This window comes from Rhinolophus hipposideros (assembly GCF_964194185.1).
Source record: "Rhinolophus hipposideros genome assembly, chromosome: 2".
Lineage (NCBI taxonomy): Eukaryota > Metazoa > Chordata > Mammalia > Chiroptera > Rhinolophidae > Rhinolophus > Rhinolophus hipposideros.
The window spans coordinates 69,852,512-69,871,543 of NC_138048.1; positions in this window are offsets into that span (position 1 = coordinate 69,852,512).

Sequence of the window (19,032 nt, forward strand, 5' to 3'; positions counted from 1 at the left end):
AAGAGCCCCATTCTGCCCCCTTAGCACTATCCCCAGATGGGGATATGAGGGTAGGAGAGAACCAAAGAACACTTAGCTTCACTTACTCTCAACATCAAAGAGACCAGAGAGAGTTTTTCTGGTTCCCTTTTAAGTGCTTTTAAAGACTTTTCTCATTATTAACTTAACACATAATTATGTTAGGAAATATGAAAATTATAGAATAGAAGTAATGAAACTATTTAAATTGCCTATAATTTAAGAATCTAGAAATAAATATTATTTTCAGTTTGGTGTATTTTCTTCCAGTCTTTTTTCTATGCATATGTACATGAATTATAATCTACTTCTCACTGTACTGTGAGAGCAATTTGGCATTTTGCTTTTTCATTTAATATTGCAGGCATGGTATTTTAAGTACCTTTTAAAAACATCATGTTTAAGAACTACATAACACTCCATCATATAGTTTCACCATATTTTATTTAAAAGTATTCTCATTTCAGGAATTTAGGTTGTTTCTAATTTTACGTTTCCATATTTAACAATAAACACTATAATTTTGAAGATTTATTTGTAGTTTTATTTATACCTGTGATTTCCTTCTTTAGTTGTTTCTAAAAGTATGTCATGGTCAAAGCTATCAAGTTCTTAAAGGCTGTTGATATATATCACCAAATTGCTTTCTCAAAAGATTATAATATTTATATTTGATTCCAGAGTTTATGAAGGTGGTTCCTTTCCTACTTCTAGTTTTATTCAAGAATGTGGTGACATCAGCAAAGTACAAACTGGTGAGGCATTTTTAATTCCTTTCCACTATTCCAACATTTAGTTTAGATGGTATAAACTGAAAATCTCCATCAAAGAGCATTTCAAAATGTATTTACAATTATGTTGTTACCTTTAATCTGCAGTTTAAAGAGTAAGACTATTTTCAAACTTTACCACAATGCCACTTGACTCAGAACTGTAGCTCCAGAAGGGAAAAAAATACATTTAAATGATGGTATCTTAGAAATAGTGTGAGAGTTTGAGTCACTTGGAGCTGAAGGAAAAATAGAGTATCATATCTAATGAGATGTGTAACCATGAAAAATCACATAACCTCATCTTGATTCTGTTTCTTCAACACTAAAATTGGGAAATACTTTTCTTGGTTGTTTTAAAACTTACACATCAATATCCTCAGGTACTAAAAATGGAAAAGCTTTCTTATTATCAGCCTGCAGTGAAGCTCACCAGAAAACAAATCCGATACAAGTGTGTATTCATCAGCTTTTAATGTTTCATTCCCAAAATAGGCAGTTCAAAATTATTAAGGATGTGAGGAATGCCTCCAAAACACACACACACACAAAAAAGTGCAACAAACAGAAAAAAGGGGAACGAAAAGAGAAAAGTCTATGCAAGTGAGAAAGACTTAAGCAAAATATAATTAATACAATGTACCGTAAATCAAGAACAATATACCATAACATAATATGAAAAATGACAGAATAAAAAAGTCCTAAAGATTAAGAAATGATCATAGAAGATAAAATCAAGGAAATCACGAGAAACAAAAACAAAAGGGAGGTGAGGGAGGTATGAGAGGGCAAAGGAGAATAAATATACAGTGACAGAATTAGACTTGACTGTGCAATGAATACTGAATGCAATGTACAGATGATATATTACCAAACTGTACACTTGAAAGTTATATAATCTTATTAACCAATGTCACCCCAATAAATTTAATAAAATAAAAAAGTGAATACCTAATAAAAATGACTAAATAGATTACAGAACATCCACATATGTAATACTATGAAACCATTAAAAAGAATAAAATAAAACTATATAAGTTGAAGTGGAAAAAAAAAAAAGAAATGGAAAGTAAGGGGAAAAAGTCAAAGAATTAATCCAGTATAGCCAGCATTTTTTAACAATAGCAGTTGCAGAAATAAAGAGCAAAATTAGAAGAAAGTCTCAATAATAATAATATGACAATAACAATAATGATAACAAGAACTTTACCAAACTGAAAGGCCAGTTTGAAAAGACACACACATATCCAATAAAGAGATCACAAAGTTTCTCGATGAAAGAAGCACCGACCATTAGAATGGCCTCAGACTTCTCAGCAGAAATCCTACAAGATAAAAGATGCCTCACAATTCTGATAGAAAGCTATCTATGCTCACCGAGACTATCAATCAAGCATGAGACTAGAATAAAGACATTTCAAGCTTTCAAGGAGTCAAAAAACTTTCCCAGGAACCTTTTCCTAGAAATCCGTTGGAGACAACAAAAATGATTTGCAGGTAACATGGATCGTAATAAAAAAGCAGAAAAACTCCAGGATGACAGTTGTAACAGGTCTAGAAACAACAGTTAAAACTGATGTCAGAGGATGAAGGGATACAACAGAAATATCTCCAGGCCAAACATAAAGAATGTTTAATATAGCTAATAGATTACTTTGTGAAACTTATCTGAACTCATTCCCTTCCTTATTCCCAATCTTTCTTTCTCCCCATCAAGCTCAAGAGAAGTTTATTTGGCTGCTATTTCAGAAGAACACTTTTCCTAAGCTCTTGTGGGTTCTTGGGTATTTTTTTCATTTCCTTAGGTGAAGACTAAGTTCTTTCCTTGGGCCTCTGTCTGTCTTTAATGATAAAGGCATGAAAGGCCACACTTTTCTTTAGAACAATAACAAAATTATTTTAAATTGTTATTGATAGCCATTTTATAGATATGTTCTTAGAACATTTGGGAACAAATAGGAACAGATGTAAAGAAAACTAAGCAAGCACAAAAGGAAAGTGCAGGAAAAATGTTTAAGAATATATGAAAACTAAACATTATAATGCATGTCCTAGTTTAGAAGTAAACAAAATTCACTTAGTTATTATAAATGTAAAAAACATTAATTTCATGAACTGTTATACAACATAGTATTAAAATTAAGGGAGGATATTTGGAACGGCTGAGTTTGAGATCTTAGAAAAATCAATTCTCAACAAAAACAAAAAAAGTCAATGGATAGTATCAACAATTTATAAATTAATACATAACTATAAAAGCATAAAACTATCAGTAGAAAAAAATAGAACAGTTGAAAATGGTTGTTTCTTGGGAGCAGAATTGGGGAGATATATTAGAAGGTTGTTTTGTTTTCATTTTAATCCTATCTAATTTTTAAACTACATTTAGATAATACTTATATAAAATGATGATGAATTATTAAAAATAATTAAATAAAATCCACACTAAAATTTTGCTGTTTTAGACAGGAAAGTGGAAAGGAGAAGACAGAGTAAAAGGGCCAAGGAAAGTAGAAGGAGAGGGGAAGGAAGAAGGAGCAGCAAAAGAGAAACTATGGAGAAAGTAGGCTATAAAACATCTTAGAAAGCAGCTTTTCAAATATGTTTCTTATTAAACGTAAAAGAGGTAATCAAAATAATTTCACCTGATTGCTAATTACTATGTCTGGAATGTGTTCAATTTGTAAATAAGAAGTATCAGTAAATTATAGCTTAATTACTTACACTGTATTTCTTTATTCACTTCTCATCACCACCTAATTCAGCTACTCCTCTTGTACGTTGATAGATGTCCACAAAATTCCCTCCCAGCCAACCACGCTGCCTCTAATCCCAGCTCAGGTTCATTCTGCAGAAGACACTCCCGGCTCAAGAACTTAAAGCTGTCCATTGCCTGGGTTTACAGTATTCCCATGGCTTTGAAGGCCCTGACTCTACTTCTCTTCATACACAATAACTTCCCAGGACAAATCCTCTGTTCTAGTCACTATTGTCTACTTCTTGCATTGCCATTCTCCCTGGCATTGCCTGCTAAACTACTGTTTTTATGGTCCATGTTGTTTGGTCACCCCAGAAAAAAAAAAAAAAAAAAAAAGGAAGTTTTCTATTTACGCCTCTCATCTACTAAAACTCTCCTCCTCTGTCCAAGTCCAGCTCAAGCCATATCATCTAAAATGTCTTCTCTGAAAATTCCATAGCACACAGATTTAACCTTTCTCTAATAATTCTCACTCACTAATGTTGTCTTCACCTAATAATTAGCATCTACTTAAACAGGCTCCTGTTCCCTAACTCTGTATTATTTTTTCACTGCCTATTTTGTTGTCCTATAATTTTAAATCATTCTGTATCAGAAAACATACTGAACAAATTATTCCACAATAACCAAAATCATAAATGGATCCCACTGCTTCTTGATTGTTTTAAAAAATATTTAATAACATCCAGTGCATTTTCATGTATGTGTCACATACTCAGGACATGCTGAATGTTTGACTTTAACCTACTTTAAATTAACTAAATAAACATATTGTGCTTTTACAGCTGTCAGATACTTTGACAATTAACCTTCATGTTAGTTAACTGCCTTTTATCTTTCTGACCTGAATCTGTGTTTTAGCACATATCAAGGTATGTTGTCACATGTCCCAATTTCCTAACTTAGAATAAATCAGTATGTAAAATTTTTAGAAAAGATCATTCAGATATATGATGATCTAAAATAATCTCTTACCAGGATTCTTTACTAAGTTCACTTTGTAATTTTTATCTTACTTCAATCCCAATTAAAATTAGATGGGTTTAAAATTAAATGAAATGTGCAATGTGGCATAATAGGTATTGAGAGGAAGGAGTTTCTGAAAAGTTTTCTTTGGAATTCATATTACCTGAATTTTAATATTTTAGGAATAACTATCTAGTAAGAGTTTGGAGTTAAAGACGAGCAATATGGTAAGAGAAAGAAATCTGAGAAAAGTGTTGGTTCTACTGTATGCAAAACCTTTCGTCTATAGGACAAATATATCCCAAAGAAAAACTCCATTATTCCAGTTTTGAGAGATGTTTTATTTTAACTCTCCCCTTTCATCTCCATATGGCAAAGATACATAGATGGGCTGCAACTACTAAGAGAAGACAATTATATCAAATTTTCTATAGAAAAATTCAAAATAAGTATCATGAAGAAAACCCACATGTAAATTCCCTAGTCTCCAGGCAACGAGTTGTCATGAATCACACTGTATTGCTGGGAAAAGTCTTTGTCTTAATGTAAAAGAACTGCTTTTGTCTCAGTTCCTGGAAATTGTACTGCTATATTAAAGAAAAAGAAAAGCCAAATTGGGCATTTTAACATCAACAGACATTCAACAAACAGTAATGGAATCGAGGAGATTTACACCCCTTTGTCAAGACAATTAAAAACAATTAAAGTTGTCCTTGTCAACAAGCCAGCTTCTAATATTGTGTGTAAAATTAATACTATGTAGGTCTTCCTGCTGGTAGTTTACTTGACTACCTTAGCTTTCAGAGGAAACTGTTTGATTTTATCCCATTTGCTCTGCAAGTTTTTTAACAGTTGTCTTTGGTAACTTAAGGAGAAAATTCGGCAGAATTTGTTGAAATGTACATTAAGCCTGCCTGCCAAGGTAATGGTTTAGAACAGGTGCTGTCAGAGTCAGATGGTGGGAGCAAAAGAAGGAAATCAACAGATTGAATGAGTGTGGGAAATGACACCAAAACAAGGTAATCTGCTCCTCATACTGTCACCACCACCTGGCCCAGCTAGAAGCTATCCCTCCATCACTGGTCCAGCTTCCAGTTGTTTATCCATTCTATTGCAGACTTGGCCATATCTTCTCCCCACCCCTCCTTTTTTCTTTCTTACTAAAGAAGTGCTATTTTGTGGACTTTTGATTCACTTCCCTAAGGAAATAATCATGTTTGTCTGATTTATTAGAAATTTCTACTTGTGGTTATATGATAAGGTGTTCTGAATTTGAATTGAGGGCTGATTTCTTTAGGCTCTTTTTTACATTAAAGAAAGAAATCAAATTTTTATTTTACTTATTAGAAATTCTTACTTGCAGTTAAGGACAAAGGGTGATGTTTTTACTAAAAACACATTTTGGCAGGATTCTGAGGACACTCAGAATGGCTCTGTGATTAAACTTTGATCTCTTCATTTGTTAGTATTATTACCTTAGGCAAAAAGAATTGGGCTGCAGAGAGAAGGGGAGGAAGTGAAGGAGGAGGTAAAGGGAGAGAAAGAAATGAGTATATGAGATCATCTTCAAGAAAAAGTGACGCTATCAGACCAGCTAGAACTAGATTTCAGTGGCCAAGAGAAGATCCAGGACGCCATCTTGACCCTAGAAGCGAATTTAGCTAATTATAATGGATTATAATATTATTAGCATTGTGGTTAGGTAAAATCTGCAACCCCTGTGCCACCATGACAGTTCCAAGGGAGCCAAATAAGGACAAAAATCCCTCCTCTCAATGGGAAGGAGTTGTCAGGGAGAACCCGCCTAGCAACGCCTGTAACACCACCCCTAAGCCACCCCTAAGTCTTGAATATTTCACGCCTTCATTTACAGTGAAATAAATTCCCAAGTCTCTTTGTTCTTTGGGGCAGCTGCTCTTCTCTGGGCCTGCCTGCTCTTCTTTCTTGAGAGTGTACTGTCCTTTTTTACTCCCTACCACTTGCTTGGCTTATTCTGTGCGTCCTTGATTTCTGCACTGTGGTGTGCACCAACCTCTTTTCCAGCAGCAGTATGTTTCACCTGTATCAACTTTAGACTAGAGGCAGGGCTGCCAAACTGAGATCAGATACCAAGAGTTAATTTAAGTCAACTGTTGAACTTGGAGGTAGGGGAAAGAAAGTTCTTACTAAAAGATCTTAAAGTGAAATCCTTCTTATACTCAGTGTGACTCTGTTATGGAACACTAAGCGCTCGATTGTAGGGAGGAAAAATATATATATTTTTGCCCTCTACCCATCTTATGTTTATTGGCTGGGATCTGGTAAATTAGACTGACGAAAACACAGATCAACAAGAGAAAACAAACAGAAATTCATTAACATGGCATTGAGCTAATACACATGGGTGCACACAGAGATGAGTAACTCAAAGGGTGATTAGAACTTGGGGTCTATATACCTCACAACTATGGGGAGAAAGAATAGGGAGAAATGGCAATTATGGAAAAGCAAATAACTTTATGGAAGAAGATGAAAGGGCCCTTAGGAGAATAGGTGGGGGATCGAGAGTCCTGTGACAATGTCTGTTTGGGTGTGGTGAAATTGTAATTGCTACCCAGAGGGGATTTAATGACTTCCTGGTTCTTTATTTCTTTTTTTTTTTTTAATTTATTAGTTTCAGGTGTACAAGACAAGGTAATACTTAGACGTTTATCATTTATATCCCTCACACAGTGAACCCCCCTCCCCGCATCCACTATCCCTCCGACCTCACACTGAGCCATCACATTATATATATAAAATTATAGTTGGCATTCATTAATGTTTAGCTTCTGGTGTACAATGCCATGATCAGGAATCCACAGCATCGCTGAGGTGGTCTCCCAAATAGGACGCATGTCCATAGGATACCCAACAAAATCTTTACAACATTATTGAATACGTTCCCCAAATTAATTTTCAAAAAACCCTGAGGCCATCTTGTGGTTACCAGCTGCTTCCTAATCCCTTCACCTTTCCCCTTATCCACAAACCCCCCCACCCCCCCGCCCATCTAACAACTCTTGGACAACAAATGCTGGCGCAGATGTGGAGAAAAGGGAACGCTAGTGCACTGTTGGTGGGATTGCAGATTAGTGCAGCCACTATGGAAAACAGTATGGAGGTATCTCAGGAATCTGAAAATGGAACTACCCTATGATCCAGTAATTCCACTCCTAGGCATCTACCCGGAGAAATCCAAAACTCCAATTCAAAAATCAGTATGCACTCCTATGTTTATTGCGGCACTTTACACAATAGCCAAGATATGGAAACAACCGAAAGGCCCATCGGTAGATGACTGGATTAAGAAGCTGTGGTATATTTATACAATGGAGTATTATGCAGCCATAAAGAAGAAAGAAATCTTATCATTTGCAATAACATGGATGTATCTAGAGAACATTATGTTAAGTGAAAGAAGTCAGAAAGAGAAAGACAAGTACCATATGATCTCACTTATATGCGGAATCTAAAGAAAAGAATATGTGAATGAACTAATCAGACACAGGTTTGGGGACACAAAAAAATTCCTGATTCTTTTGGGAGGCTCCGTTTTTAAGCAGATAAAACAAATGCCTTTAGCTCAAATAATTCCTATGCCAGAGACTCATATTTGGGGGTGACATATCCTGATCCCCTCATAACACTCCCAGTTCTTGTTTCTGCCTCTTTTCTACTCTTTTATTAGGCTTTGTTTTAATTTTGTTCTTAACCTAAATCTTGATGGATAGCAAGCCAGAGAAGTGTCTATTATTACAAAACACCAGCATTTCTTTGAAAACTGAATCATTTTCTCTTTTCAAAATGTTAACATTACCCTGTAGAAAACAGGGCAATGATTGGTCAATTACTCTAAGGTGGGTAGATTCTGTATGTAACTTGGCATCTTTGTTCATATTTTCTTTACGCTTAAATATTCTACATAGTTACATTTTACATTTATATATATGTATAATATATATAAATGTATTTATACATATATATAAATATATATATACATATATTTATATATATGTATATATATATATATATATATATATTTCATTTTGGAAAACATATTTCTAATATCCTTACAAAATTATTGGGTTTATTTGAAACTACCAGTTTGTGTCTCTTTATCCTCAGGCCACTAAAAGACATGAGAGCTGCTATCCTACTCTGTGCAGTCTTGGATGACTCTTGACTGTCTTTCAGAACTTCATGTGGCCAAACCAAAAAAGTTTCACAGAAATGCTCCACTGATTTTGAGGATACTCTGGCTGCAAAGTGACCATAAGAAACACATTTTAAAGGAATAACCTCAGAAAGGCCAGTCAAAAGAAAATCTCTGGAATGGAGAACTTTACAATGGTAAGAAATACAAAGTCTCCTTTTATAACTGAACCCAAAGTGTCCATATTATAGAATGATATATCCTATTAAAGTAATATTGTGATTTGTGAATCACATATTTTCAAAGGCTCCTCATTAAATTATTTTTCTTACAAAACAAGTGAAATTTATCTTCTTGATACATCATCTTACAATATGTGATTAATTTAATGATTGCTATCATTTCATCTCATTACAAAACAAAGCTTTTATACTGCATTTTGACTATATATTTTCTAGAGTTACAATAAATAAATAAAAAAATGAGTATTTTGGCTATTTCTCCTTCTTGTTAAAAAGTTACTTTCTTCACTTATTCTTAGTTTCCTCCAAACCATTTTTAAGTTGCTTAAAGAGAACTTAGTGACATATAATTATTCATTTTTCAATTGACACATTATTTTAAAAATTGTATTTCATACTGATTTTATTTGTAATGAAGCCTTTTATTATGAATCTAAAAGTCAAAAGGAAATGTGAAAAATAATTTCACCATTTGTGACAACTGATCAGGGAAAGAAACATATATGGCCATAAGCCTATCTTGGGTCTACCTATCCACTTTCCAGATGTTTATATTCAACTCTGTCATCCCACACTATCAATACTGATAGACTGCTATGTGCAAAATATTAATACAGAGCCTCAGAAAACAAGGTGAATTAGCCCAGTCCTTACTCACAAAGACCTTACATTCTAGGGAATATATTATATGTATATAGGTGAGAAGGAAGAAGAATGGCCCACCTTCCTAGTTATTATATATAGCAAGCTGGTACTGTGAGAATTTGCCAAACCAGATTGTAAGACAATGTCCAACATCAGGTGAAGTCTTTCCAGTTTAACTGCCACTGTTCACAATTACATCTGAATTCCTAAATAGGACTCACGAGAACATTCATGATCTACCCCTTCCTTAATTCTTTAGACATCAATCCCCATCATAAACACTGTATTTCAGAACTCACAAACTACTTTTTAACCAAATATTCTTCCACTTCCCATTACCACATCCCTCCCTGAGCATCCAAGCGTAGCCTGGCTCAGGTGATCCCCTCATCTCCCACATTGATGGCTATTGTTTTCACTCATCACATAGGTTGTCCTTGCTTATTTTTTTGACTGACTCCCACTATACTGTAAGCTCTTGAAAAGCAGATACATATTCTTCACCATGAAGCTATCAATGTAAAGTAGCTGGTACTTAATCAGTACTCAATAAATATTTGTTGAATGAATAAGAGAATTACTTCAACTTCTATTTTCCAAGAGAAACAATATTGCTCATCGATCCATTCCATGATCTTTCAAGTAGAAAGTTACATAATCTCAAATGATAGCATGATCTATAACTAATTATACTGATTAAAATCTCTTAAAATATAATTATATGAAGATTTACTTTCCTTTAATTTAATATCCATAATAAAAAATAAAAAACTGCTAGCAATTTCTAATTAGTGGGTTTTTTTCAAATCCATATTAACTTAGGATTCAAGTACCACTGTGATACATTTTTATAAGCTAATTCGAGTAATTGCGTAGCACAGTATATGGCTCAGAATAAGATCTCAATAATGCTGGCATGACAGCAGTAGTGCGGGTAGACTGATTTAGGGATGGCAATAATGAATGTGTACCACTGATGTTTTATATAAATTAATGACAGACGTACGTATCAAGATAAAATCATTTTTAAAAAGAGTGATAAAATTTAGACACCTATTCAGTTCATTCAAAATATAGGAAAAGCATACACTGGTATCTTTTTACAAATAACACTGTCATTAGCTTTATTGTTAGATTAAGCATGATAATAACAAACCAAAGTATAGGGGTAAAGAATGTAAAATATAATTGTATAATTTTACAATGTTTTATAACGTATGAAAAAATTTTCTCCAACGTCCAAAAATGTAAGTAAACAATAATATCTGAATGCTTTTTGAAAAAATATCAGTTACACAAAGATAGAAGGAAAAGGGTTTTTATATTCTCAAACTGCTAAATGGTTTTACAAATATTTATAAAAGGTCACCAATAGAGGGCATACCTGGGGTCAAATGAAAGAGTCCCTAAACCATCAAAAGCTATTTCCAACGTCCAGCTGGGAGATCTGAAACAGAGAGTAAAGAAGACAGTTTGTGACAAAGCTGACACACAGTATTCTGGAAGGAGTGAAATCAATTGTGACATTTTTCATTTATTTGTAAATGCCTCTTTGGCACTACACTCACTCAAAACGACAGTTGCCTCTTACAGAATAGGGGAGGTGATGGTAAAATAGAGGAATTCTGACAGTTGCTTTAATGAGATTTTGCATTAGGGCTACTCTAACACTTTCCCCGAACAAGAAGCTTGCCCTTCATTTTCAATCTCATAACTGAGTAATTTAAAAATGTTATCTCTATGAAAAACTAAACCAGCCAGTCCTTAATAGCTATTGCCCAGTTTATTTTCCTCTTAACTTTCAATTAGAAGAAAACATTCTAAAGCAGATATCTAAATAAATGTCAGCCATATAGATCAATTACCTTGTTTTACTAAAAGAGTACTGTTTTTATTAAAAACAGCAATATCTCATATATTGTCTTGACTGAACAACTCAAGACTCACTCTCCAGTAGCTCCGCATTTGTATGGAAATATCAGGAAATACAATTTAAGCTAATCTTGAAAGGCTTTAATTTTTTATATATTGAGTTCCCAAGGAAAAGGAAAGTTTCTGCAAGGTAAGGTTTCACTAGTCTTTGTAATTTGAGTAACTCGAAATTAAGCAGTTCAAAGATTCCTCTTCATTAATTCATTCAATTGTTCTTTGATCATATGCTAAGTGCTGGCTGCAGTAAACCCACTTCTGAAATATATATATATATTTATAATGTGCAGGGAAAATACAATTCAATGCAGGCCCAGACCAATATCTATCACCTATCAGTCATAGTTGTTTGCTAAACTGGTAAATTGCATAAAATAAACTCATTGTGCACGGCAAAATAAAAAGAACATGCATTTTGGCATTATATATGTCAATGCAACCATAACACTATGCGTTCAAATTCTAGATCCCGGTATAATGAACTAATTAAGAGACTTCGGTAAAGCCAAGAAATCCTCTAGGTTCCAATTTCCTTATCTATAATGTAGAGTTAGTAATATGTGCTGCATGTATTTGGGGTAGCAATCAAATAAAAGTCCAGGCACTCATCTAAAGCTTCAAATTCCATTTCTGGTATCATTTCCATTCTGCAAAAGATGGAGCTTCTTAAGTCATGGTAATGGATCTACACACTCTAAGAAGTTATAGGTGCTCGTGTCTCTCTTCAATCCTCTTCATCCAAAGACACAGACTTGGCATCATCTCTGTATCCCCAACAGTCTGAATAGGCTTAATAAATGGCTGGTACATTGAAGTAAATTATAAATGAAGTATCAATTGCTTACTCTGCTTCTATTTATGCTATAACTATCCTTGGATAATGATTTCATCTACATTTTGGAGCACTGAAATATAACCATTAGGGTCATGTATTTTATTTCTGAAGTATAAACATTGGTTTAAAAAGTTCTGCAAATTTTAAGAGGAATTTAATATTTTAAGTTTATTTCTGGATGCAAGCCATTATTTCTTGTGAATCCCATTGCATTCATAGATGCATGTGAGATGCCTTAGGATCCACTGGTATTGCAAATGTAAACATTAAGGAAAGTTGTATTACAATGCAGAAAGGTAATTCTGATCCCAGGAGAGCAATAATGATTAACAATACACTCTAGAATATAAATTCTAAGAGTATCACTCATAAAAAACATGTTTCAAAGGTTACAAAAACAGAACCAAGTTTACCAGAAAGCAAATAAATCACTTTGCCTTGGTGTTTCTTCTTTCATCTCTGATTTTTAAATAATCAGCATCATCTCCCCAGAGCAGGTAAACTATACTTATATGCAAATGAACTACAGGAAGTTCTGAAATCCTTACAGAAAAGGAACTCTCACTGGATACTGCTCCTAGTAAATTCTACTCCCAGTGGTCATTCAAATTTGCTTTTAAAAAGACAAAGGGGACTAGGGAGGTGGCCTTTATATGGATTTTATTTGCTGCACAATATTTGATGCACAATACCTCATATAAGATTACATGGGTTAGACGGTAAGCCCACTATCACTCTTGGACTGATAAGAGCTCTACTTGAGTGTTGACCTCAATTCTGTACTCCAAACTAACGGAGGACTTAAAGAATCCAAAAAATATATGCACAGAGTCATGAAAATAATGACTAAAAAGAACTAAATGAGTAAAAGTGAAACAAAATGTAATGAAAATTGGTGAAAAATGCTGAGAAGAAACACACCATGCATATAAACACAAGGCAAAATAAATTTAAAAATCAATAAATAGGGTTATTTTTAATGATACTAGTGGAAACTAACTAGATTATGTTCATGATAGCTTGTTCTAATGCTTTTTCATACCCACAATTTTATGCCTTTTTTCCAAGTCATGTGAAGTCATATGAACTATATAAATTAACATGCTTTTCTCATCTCAACAAATTGTTTCCACAAAATAATGTGATCATATAAGAGATGAATCAGTTGTTCCATTCAATATTTTAATACTCACATTTCCTATTTTCTATATTTGCAATATTTTATATTTGCATAAGGATATTCATGTAATGCTAAGTATGCTATGGGAGTTTATTGTCTAAAAGAAAAGAAAAAGAAAGACTAACATATATGAAACAGTAGCCATTTTTAATCAATACTATTCATGTTCATAGTAAAATATTACGGGGAGAAATAATCTTCCCTGTAGAAAAAGCATGAAACATTAAGTTTAAATAAGCTCACATGTGTGTATTTAGCTCTGTTTACTTCAGCATTGGCAAACCTTTTGTCTGTAAATGTCTGGATAGTACATATTTTTGGCTTTTCTGTTTATGTGGTCTCTGTTGCAATTATTCAGCTTTGCTGTTGCAATGTGAAGCAGCCATAGACAATATGTAAACAAATGAGTGTGTTTATGTGTGTTCTGATGGAACTTTATTTATACAAATAAATAGATGTGGTCTTGGGGAACATAATTTAACAATCCCCAGGCCAGTATATCATTTTGAGAAGTAATGGATCCCATTTTCAATAGGAAATAGAAAGCAAGGAAAGGACTAAGTTCAGGTGGAATTTCTGTAGATACACCCCGAAATCCCAGAACATCAGAAACTCTTATTTTTGAACATAATTTCAAGAAAATGTAATGAATGTTTTTTTTACTGGCTACTGTTGTAAAGTATCCATGCAAATTTCTCTCTCCATTGGGACAAATTATTTCAAACCTGCTAACTAGGCAAAGTTCTTTCTAAGTTTGCTGTTATTGAATTCCCTTGGCAATTGAGATAGCTTTGACAAATGATGTCATTATGACTTAATGATAAACTTAATTACATCTTAAAAAATAACAGACCTATTTCCATCATTCAGATGCACCTTAGTTTTTTATCTCTTCCTAGAAATCCAAACATTTCACTACATCAGAAAGTAGAACAGAACAAAATTATTACAAGTAACCATGAGCATCATGACAACTTCCTAGTCTACTGGCAAAGCCAGTACACCCTACACTCAGTCTGGACAGACACTGGCAAAGAGGATGATGAAGCAAGAGCTGGAGGTTAAATGCCATGAAGTACAAGCCAAAAGGGGTACATGGAAAGAGAGGGAAGCTCCGGAGGCTTCTAACTGGGGATCCAAAAGTCATTTATTCAACAAATGCTACAAGTCAGTAATCCTTATAGACATGGCAAACACATTTATTTCAGGCGATGAAATCAAACCAGGCTGTTTAAATCCTAGTTCCACTACTTAGTAGATAATTGTTTTGATTACTTACTTAAAATTTATTAAACTCATACTACTCTTATATAAAATAAGGATAACCAACAGGGTTGTTTTTCAGTGATGTTCTGAGGATTAAATGAGCTCTTATGGCCCGGATAAATAGTTGATGCCCTAAATGGTAGCTATTATTATTATTCAGGGTTTTGTTTGTTTATTGTTAATTACAGAAGTGGCAAATAGTTGCTATGTTAAAAAGTTAAGTGATGCCAGATTTCAGGATAAAAAGTTAAAAATTTGTCAGATTATTTGAATGCCTTATCTATATAACTATGGGCTTCTCAAATTTTACTGATTATCATGTGCTGAAAACCTCATTTGAAAATAAATGAATTGTGATTAGTCATCAAAATAAACTCTCTAGGAGACTGATTTTTTTTTTACTTTCATCAAATGACATTACATGCATACAACTTTTAAGACAATTCAATTCACAGAGCTCCCTACCTTGCCTGTGGCTACAGTATGCTTTGACAATCCCTTCAGCCCTTGGCAAGCCTTACAGGGTTGGGGATGAAAGGCTGAAAACCTCCTCTCACTCCATTCTGCTTAACAGTTTAAACCAATTTCTTCATTCATTTTCCCCAATGTGCCTTAGAAATATTTTATCACTGTCCTAGTATGCTTCGATACACGGATAGAAAAGAATTCTATCACTGAATGCATTGGATATATTCATCATTAAATGAGGAGGTAGGGACAATCATATATTAATGTAGCTAAATCACACCCCAAATTTTCAACATATGACAATATTAATTATGTAACAATGGGTACAATCACAAAGAAGCAGATCAGATTACAAGTTTTTGTTAATTCAAAAGACAAGAAAAAAAAATACAGAAACACATAGATCTGAGCCAAAAAGAAAGAACCAAAGAAAACAACCCACTCATAGAAATATATTTTTTTTTTTGTAATGTTCTCTTAAGAGCATTGTCTAAGTAGACATTTTTCTGAATGTCTGAATAGGCATTTTCCAAAGAAAATATACCAAAGTCCAATGGGTACATGAAAGGATGCCCAATATCACTAATCATCAGGGAAACGCAAATCAATGCCATAATGAGTTATCATTTGTTACAATGGCTATTATCAAAAAGACAAGAGATAATAAGTGTTGGTGAGGATGTAGTGAAAGGGAAACTCCCGTGCACCGTTAGTTGATGAGGATGTAAATCGGTGCAGCCACTATGGAAAACAGTACGGAGGTTCTACAAAAATTAGAAACAGAACTACCTTAAAATCCAGCAATTCCACTTCTGGTTATTTATCTGAAGAAAACAAAAACACTAATTTGAAAAGATATATGCACCCTTATGTTCATTTCATTGAAGCATTTTTTACAATAACCAATGGCTTTATACGTATATTATATACAATGGAATATTATTCAGCCATAAAAAATGAGATCTTGCCATTTGCAACAACATGGATGGACCTTGACGGCATTACACTAAGTGAAATAAATCAGACAGAAAAAGATACATACTGTAGGATCTCACGTGTATGTGGAATATAAAACCAAAAACAAAACTGAGATCATAAATAATGAGAACAGATTAGTGGCTGCCTAAGGAAGGGGTGAATGCAAGGGGTGAAAAGGGTTAAAAGGTACAAATTTCCATTTGTTAATGAATAAGTCATGGGAATATAATGTATGCAGCATGGTGACTACAGTAAATAATACTTCATTGTACTTTTGAAAGTAGATCTTAAAATTTCTCATCACAAGAAAAAAAAAATCTGTAACAATGTATGTAAGATGATGTGTGTCACCTGGACTTAACTGTGGTCATCATTTTGCAGTATATACATATGTTGAATCATTACATTGTACACCCGAAGCAAATAGAATAATGTTATATCAATTATATCTCAATAAAAAAAGAGAATGAAGGACCTGTTATACTTATGCTAGTCTGTTCACAAACTGAATTTTAAAAAGAGGAAAAGCAAAATAATTGTACAGAATCATGTTTCTGATGACCAAAATAAGACACATAATTATGCTGTTATATTTAAGCATAAGTTGGCAATGACCAAGCAATGTAAGATTAGCAAAATCATAAATAAGAAAAAAGACATTCCCGCACAGATGAGATAACTAGGCAATATAAAGCCTCAGGTGGGTAAAAGTTAATGTGATTAGTTCCAGCAGACAGCAAAATCCCACGAGGCAGAAGGTATCTGTCATCTGCTCTCAATTCATCCAGCTGGTAATAAACAGTTAGTCTTTGTGTCACTCCTTTGTTGTCATCCTGTTTTAGGTTCTGTTTTCAAACTTAAACCAACCTATTACACATCTTTTTTACAGGAAAGCTTAAATAGAATGCATCTGTATATGAAATTTCAGAATACTTCATTAGGTGACCATTATTTATCTCTGTTTTTATAGGTTAGTTTTGGTCTGAATTAAGCCAAAAATACATTGGAATGACAAAATATGAGTTATGACTTTAAAAATTTGTATTCATTAAGTATAACCAGAATTTATGTATTCAAATGATGTGTTATCCTCATGGGAGACTCTACATTGATTCCAATGGTACTGCCGTTGCTTAAGCATTTTAATAAGCAAATGAGAGTTTGTTAAATATCAGTCTTATCACCTAACAAGGTTAATTGTCTCCAAGTTCATGGTTAGTTGGTGGTGTGACTACCAAAATAGTCCATTCAACCATTGGCTGCATTAATCCCAGAACAAAGTAGAAGACACGTAAGATACCGTGTTTCCCCGAAAATAAGACGTAGTCAGATAATCAGCTCCAATGCATCTTTTGGAGCAAAAATTAATATAAGATCTGGTCTTATGGTATATAACATATTATATTATAGTAAAATAAGACCGGGTCTTAGATTAACTTTTGCTCCAAAAGATGCATTAGAGCTCATTCTTCGGCTAGATCTTATTTCCGGGGAAACACGGTAAATAATCCACTATACTTCGTGGGACATATAGAATATCATTGTACATGGCATTTTTTGAAAGGGATGTTGAAAAAAGGAAGCTAAGGAAAGGACAATGAAAGAAAGACAGGAAGCATATATCCACCTTCCCCTGCCAATAAATAAGTGCTTTCGTTTGTTCACTCATTTCAACAACTGAGGACTAACCTTCCTCTTCATGATGAAGCTTTTGAATGATCTTGTGCTTCACAGAACCTATAAGAAAATTATTTCCTTTGAAAATGTTATCCCCATGTTGAGGAATACAAAATCTATATATTGAGCACACTCTCCAAATGTTGGTTTGGGACATGATGATTACTTCTAATAAAACTCATTAATACTTTTTGTTTAATGTGATGTGTGTGTGTGTGTGAGAGAGAGAGAGAGAGAGACAGAGAGAGAGAGAGAGAGAGAGACAGAGAGACAGAGAGACAGAGAGACACAGAGAGAGAGACAAGGACAGAGAGATAGACACAAAGAGAGAGGGAGAGAGATACCTTGTTGAGTTAGAGAAATTAAAGTATACCTTTCTGATATCAGAGCTTTTCCTATTCTGGATAATTCAAATAACAGTCTTTGCCTTGAAGAAAATCCAGAATACAAGGAGACTTCTAATATAAAAGTGGCACTTCTGCTGTCTTAAAAAATTGACCAAGCTCTGGTCTTTGAAAGGCAACTGGGCCACCATGCGCTCAATGCCCTTAGATGTGAACTTTTTCAAACATTTATTTGTCCTCTCCTTTACACAGTAACTTGAAGCAGAAAAAAAGCCTGGGCAGAAGGACCACATTTATAAAGTGTCATAAATAAGAGAAAATATAACTGGTAAAGGAATTCAATTTGGATATGACATGGAATACGAAGAAAAATGGCAAGAGATGAACTTAGACGTGTCACCAAAGGCCTGGTAATGAAGAGCCTTGCAGATCATGTTAAGATGATTAGATTTCATTCTTAGGTTAATGGAGAATCCATGAAAGATCTGAGTAGAGCTGTGATTTACTTTATAGTTAGCTCATTCTTCTGTCTCAAGTGTGAAGAATAGATTTGGAAAGACTATAAGCAAAGTTAGGAATCACTGCCATGAATCAGATGAAAGATGATGGTGGACTCAACTAAAGATGTTCAGATGGATGGGGAGGCAGAATTCATGCCTCCTCTACTAAGGAGGCAGAATTAACTGGACTTGTTAATAATGGGTTTTGAGGAATGAGAAAAGTACAACACATCAGTTGGAAACACAAGAAAGGAAATGGCACTATAGATTTGAAGGGAGAGA